Source organism: Hibiscus syriacus, unplaced genomic scaffold, assembly GCF_006381635.1.
Source record: "Hibiscus syriacus cultivar Baekdansim isolate YM2019G1 unplaced genomic scaffold, ASM638163v2 tig00112993_pilon, whole genome shotgun sequence".
Taxonomy (NCBI): Eukaryota; Viridiplantae; Streptophyta; class Magnoliopsida; order Malvales; family Malvaceae; genus Hibiscus; species Hibiscus syriacus.
The window spans coordinates 164,594-170,918 of NW_024063434.1; the positions used below are offsets into that span (position 1 = coordinate 164,594).

Sequence of the window (6,325 nt, forward strand, 5' to 3'; positions counted from 1 at the left end):
CATATGTTACTACATGGACGAATCCTTATGAAGTAAGGCGTGTAATAAGAAAGCATCACAAAGTTGACTAGATAAAATGTGTTTGAAGATTCAGATATAATCGAGAATAACAAGAAATGCTATGCTCAATGAAATTAAAGTCTAAAGTTTATCAAAAGGGGACAAGAAGTATATGTGAGAGGACTCTCATAAAATGACTCCTCAAATCAAAATGTCGAACAACTCTAGTTGGTTTAAAGATCCATGTTATATCTATGAGAATGTCATGAAATGTCAAATGCATTGAAAAATAAAATGACTTCTATGGTGAAAACACACAGATGAGCAATCTAGAGAGATCCAAAATGAAAAGAAAAGAAAATAACCTCTATAGTGAGAACACACAGATGAGCAAGATAAGAATAAACACATTGATCCTTGGTTAAATCACCCTTAAACACTTGTTTGGGCTTATTTATCTAGTTCTTTCATACCCATGAATCATGGCCTACATTATGTGCCTAAAAAGTCCTTACTAATCATACATAAATATCTAAGTGGAAGATATTTTCTCAAGATTTCATTTTTCCAATCAGGGTTAGTCTTTTATTTACAAAAGGTTTTCAAAAAAATTAATGTGTGACAAAGAAAAATGAAAAAAAACAATAAAAAGGGAGTTCAAAATGAAAATCTGCAACTGTGTCTTGAAACTGAAAGAGGGTTTGAGTTGAAAACCTGAAAAGGCGGCTCAAATATGAAAATTTTACAACTTTTGCATAAGAGGCAATCTTATAAATCTATAGATAAATCACCGCAGATATTAGAAGCATTCGTTGGAACTTGGAACTAATGGACATTTTCAAAAGATGAACACGATGAACATATCATATTGAGAAACATCAGAGAACCAAAAAGTCAATTTGAAACACTTTTCATTCTCAAATTAACCCAAGTCAATCATTAGTCTCGACACTATCAACGATCTATAACTTTTGAAGGATTAAAAGGTAATTAATTCTTTTGATATTTAATGAAGTTATATTTTATATTTTGTTTCAATTGAGAGCCTAAAACAAGAGGCATAATTTTGTTACTTCAAACTTTTTACATTTTAAAAAACAAAAGAAGGAGAAAAATATTTTTTGAACAAGATAGTCTCTCTAGGGAATGTATCTTAGAAACTGATGGTGTCTTAGACATAAAAGCTCAGAATCAATATTTAGGGCAAAGGAATTGAATCTTGGGGACAAAAGTTTTTTGGGCAATGAAGAACAAATTTTTGCGGGTCAAGAATTACAAACACATTAGTGAGAAAGAATGAGAAATCGAAGAATTTAAGAATGAAGGCTTTCCTCGCATGTTTGCGTCATTATCATTCATGAAAGCATGCAATTGCATCATTGACACATTTTACTTACCTATGGATCTTGGCATCAAACATTCATTATTTTCCTCTCATGAGGATATTTTCAAATATCAATTTCACTTGTGAGAACATTTTCAAATTTTCATGAGGATCCCAATTATACTATTCTATTTTTATATTAGTGAAAATTTTTCTATTATGCATATGGTTTTTTCAAAAAGGTTTTTCACATAAAATTTTGACGTTTATTTTATTGTGTGGACACTATATTTTTTATATCTTCTAAAAATGGTATCGAGGTATCTAAATTATTTATCTTGATCACGATAATGACATCCTTGAAGTATGAAATTTTGCTATGTGGGTAGATTTGATAAGAAGTATGATTTCACTAGGTACTCTAGATTCAAAAGGGTATAATGATGCATTAAATGAGGAGATTATTAGAATTTGGCCCAAATTTAATGTGACACAAATTAATAAAGATATAAACTTAAGAGATAATTGAAAAAAGTAAGAAATCTAGTTTGATAGAAAAATATTAAACATATTTTCTTTTATGAAGAATAATAATAGAAAAATTACCTTGAGTATATTTCTACGAAACCTTTTTTCTGTAATCAAGTAACTATCACTATAAATAGATACTAACAAGTTGAAATTCTCTTTTTTCTAGGGTTATATGTCAAGTTGTTTTAGTAAATCTTCTTGAATTCTTCTTTTTCTATGTTAGTTTAAATTCTCCTCTTCTACCTGTATTTTTTTACGAAATGACTTTTCACTTAAAATCTTAATGTCTATTTTATTTTATGATCACTATGTATATCGTTATCTTTTAACAATTTAGTATCAGAGCATCCAAATTTTTTGTCTTAATCATGATAATGGCATCCTTGAAGTGTGAAATTTCATTGTTGGGTCACAACATCACACGTTATGATAGATGAAGGTATGAAAATCTGTAAGTGTTCTCTCATTGTAATTAAAGGGAAAAGGAATATTGTCAAGTTTTATGTTATGCAGTGTTTAACCATTTTCAAAGATGAAGTTTTTTTTACTTCATGTCAGATGATGGCATTCTTGGTAAATAGGTATTGGTTACATGAAATAAAAAAAGAATTTTGTGTTGAACAAAACAGCTTTGGGTATAATGATTTTAGAATGAAAAAATGAATTTAATTTTGTAAGCATAATGAATTTGAGAAGAAAAAGAGAGTTCAATTCATCATATGGATTAATAACAAAAATATATATAATTGTTATTGATAATTGGAATCATATTGTACATGATATTGCTTGTAGTAATATAGTTATGATGACCTTGTCGATGTGAAGATTACATTACATCATACATCCAAGCTTCGGTAAAATTTAGATTCTATTGCTACTTATTGTTAAAGAATACTCATTTACATAGTTTCATGAAAAAAGTAGAGAATATGTTGTCAAACATTTTATTTTGTTTCGAACTCCTTACACTTTCAGAATTCGTATCAAGATGAAGATTGTTAGAGTCTGATTTAAATTCAATCCAACGCAAATTGTTGAGGAAAGTAGAAAACCTAATTTGATTATAACTGTGAAGCATATTCTTTTTATGTTATTGAGAATAGAAAACATAATTTCAGTAAATTTCTTGCCATATAAGTTTCCTTTGTAGTAAAGTAATAATCTCTATAAATAGAGACTAGAGATTAGGAGTTAAATGTTACTTTGTTCATGTAGATTCTTTTTATATTCTTAATTTTCGAAATTAGTGAAAACTTTTCTCTTATATCTATGATTTTTCGTGAAAGGATTTTTCACGTGAAATATTGATGGCTATTTTATTTTATAATTAATTATTGTGCTTATTGTTATCTTCTTACACTAATAAAAGTAATTATCAATTTTTAAATATATAAAAACATGTTACATAAGAAAAAAAATACATAACCAATGCATATATTAAGTGTCAAAATATATCAAAAATAAATTATTAGTGTATAATATAAATATATATATATAATTTATTAATTTAAATATAAAATTAATATGCGTACCACCGGAACATATGAGCTTTTGTTTAGGTTGAAATATGACAAATCATGAACAGATTGGGGTACATTGATGTTCGGGACGAATATGAATTTAATTTGGATTTGTTTATATTTGAATGTTGGTTTTAAAAGTTAGTTTGGGCTTATTATTTAATTAAATTCTTTTAAATATGGGCTTGTGTTATTGGGCTGATATTTTCATTGAACTTATTATTATATTGTTTGTTCTTGTATGGGTACCCAATTAAATTATAATTAGGCTTACTCTTAAGTTTTCTTTTTTTTAAGAAATAATTTTGAATTCAAATGGAACCATAATTATGAGAATATGGTTGACTAGATTTCTATGCATCTTTCATGTCATTATTTTAACATCAATTGAACATTCTAATAACATTATAAACATAGAAAAGCCAAATTATGCCAAACTGTAAAAAGGATAAAACCCAAATTTAATCATAGCAGAGGGACTAAAATGAGAATAAAACCATTTATCTAAAATATTGTGAACCGGGTTTGGCCAATTTACAAACTTGTCACTTAAGTAAAAGAAATTTGACCAAGTAAAATCCTGAAGAATAGCTAGGCTTGTTGGTTCAACAAATTTGCACAATTTGTTCTAATAACAAATTGATATCAATATAGGAAGGAAGTGCTCCTATATTATTAAAAAATGGGTTCAAATTCTGTATTGTTCGAGTAGTTGCGTACACAGAACGTGTATTGTTAATAATTAATAAAAATTATGATAAAAATATTATCTTTTATCATCTTGTACTAATAAAAAAAATTCCCAAAATAAATCAGCATGGTAATGAAAACATTGCATTGTGTTAACTTATAGACTTTACATATATTTTACATGGTAATTTATGCTACAGCTCTAAAATCTAAGAGAACATTTGATCAAGCAAAAGAACCAGAGCCATGGCAAATCCAGGATCAAATCCTGCCTTTATAATCAACATAAAAACATCTAGACCGAAGGAAATACCTCCGCTCATTGCAGCTTTTCTCTTTATCTCTGCAACCACTCTCTTCCTCTCATCTACCACTTTGCACGATCGATTCGAATAAGATCCTTCGATCGTGTACACATACGTTTTGTCCTACGACCGGCGATATAAGTACGCTAGCACATTAGGGTTGGTATGCAAAATGTTGATACACTTCTTCACATAGAAAATTGGCTTTTCTGATACAACTGATGTGCAGTAATCACCCACTTCCCCTCGGTAGATAACCCAGTTATGTGTTAGTCCAAGATTCTGCGCGATGAAAACCAGAAATTAAGCTCCATATTTGATATATGGATAATATCAAAATTAGCCTTTAATGTTTATTAAAATAATTATTTTGATCAATATTTTATTAGAGAATTTTAGTACCTAATGTTTATCAAAATGATCACTTTGACACATATTCCTTTTTGAAGCATTTTTGTTATCAACGTCTCAATTTAGGGTAAAAATACACCTAGTGTTTGATTAAATAATCACTTTGACACTTATTATTTGATTTTAGAACATTCTGACTCTAACGTTTTATTTTATGGTAAAAAGACAATATTTTATAATGTTAACTAATGATTTTCATTTATAGAGAATTTTTTTCTAAATGAAATAATATTGAACAAAATATTTTTTAAAAAATAGGAGTTAAAATACTATTTTATAGAAAGTTATGTAAAGATTGATGGTTACCTTGCAACGTTTGATTGTTAGAATGGATGCCCCTTTGGCGTCCATTAGAGTGACTTCCTTGGGGCGTTTTCACATGTAATTATCAACTGGATAAACTAGATTTCCAGTACAATCAATCACTATGAATCCACTACAACTAACCAATAATGATTTTCTCCACACTGTTAGTGATGTGCAAATATCACCGCCGGTACCAGTACAGCCGCCGCCGTCTTGCGTCTTGGATAACTCCGCCTGGTGTTGGTGTTGTTCATCGTGGACTGACCTCGACAAAGATTTCAAGAGGAAGAACATGTTTTTCTTGGTGCAGGAATTGTTGTGGAAGGTTGAGAAGATTATGAGAAGAGATATTTATAGGGTATTAATCATAGTGTTAAGACTAAACATATGGTAGTTAAGCTATATTTATTTTTTGGGGGAGAAAAAACTTTTTACCTACCTCTCATCTTGGTGTTTTTATTCGATACTGTTAACGTTGAGAAATGGGACACGTGGGGTTGAATTGCTGCGTCGACGGTATCCAAGATTCCAAAATTTTCTCTAATTTCAATGGATTTGTTAGGTCCGTAATTCATTGATTTCAATGGTCATATGCGACGAAAATGTTGAACTGTAAAATCTGGTAGAAGTTATTTTATCGTATAAGCAATTTGATATTATTTGAATTTTAAATTTAAGTTTTTGTATATGTAAAAATTTATTATTAAAAGACTTATCTACTAAAGTTAATATATTATATGAATCAATTTGAATTAATTAAGATAAAATTTTAAAATTAGAAGACAACCAAATAAAAAATCTGATAAAAATTTAAGATTTAACATTTATTTAATAATAGATCGACACTGCCGTATATTATTCATGTTATGATGTTTTTTCCGTGAGGATTTCCCATGTGTCGATGACATCAAACTAATGAAACAAAACAGAGAGCGGTGAGACAGCAGGCACACCTCGTTGGTTTATTGTTTTCATTCGAATAATAGATCTGATGATATGTCTAATCCTATTATTTTTATCGATTAAATTTATATAATATTGTTATTTATATAATATTTTAAATATATAAAATTAAATATATTTAAATATTTTTTATTTAAAAATAAGAAAATATTCATGTTATGTGATCGGACAGACGGACACTACATATTATCACATTTAAGTCGTTAATGGTTGCCACCTTGGGGATGATCTTTTTCCCAAGGACAATGCGTTGAACATTATTAGATTACGGCATG

At 28.7% G+C, this 6,325-nt stretch overlaps 1 pseudogene; it reads right to left on the reverse strand.

Moving 5' to 3' along the window:
* Window positions 1–4,243: 4,243 nt before the first annotated feature.
* On the reverse strand, window positions 4,244–5,381 carry LOC120185186 (annotated as a pseudogene).
* Between the last annotated feature and the right edge of the window lie 944 nt (window positions 5,382–6,325).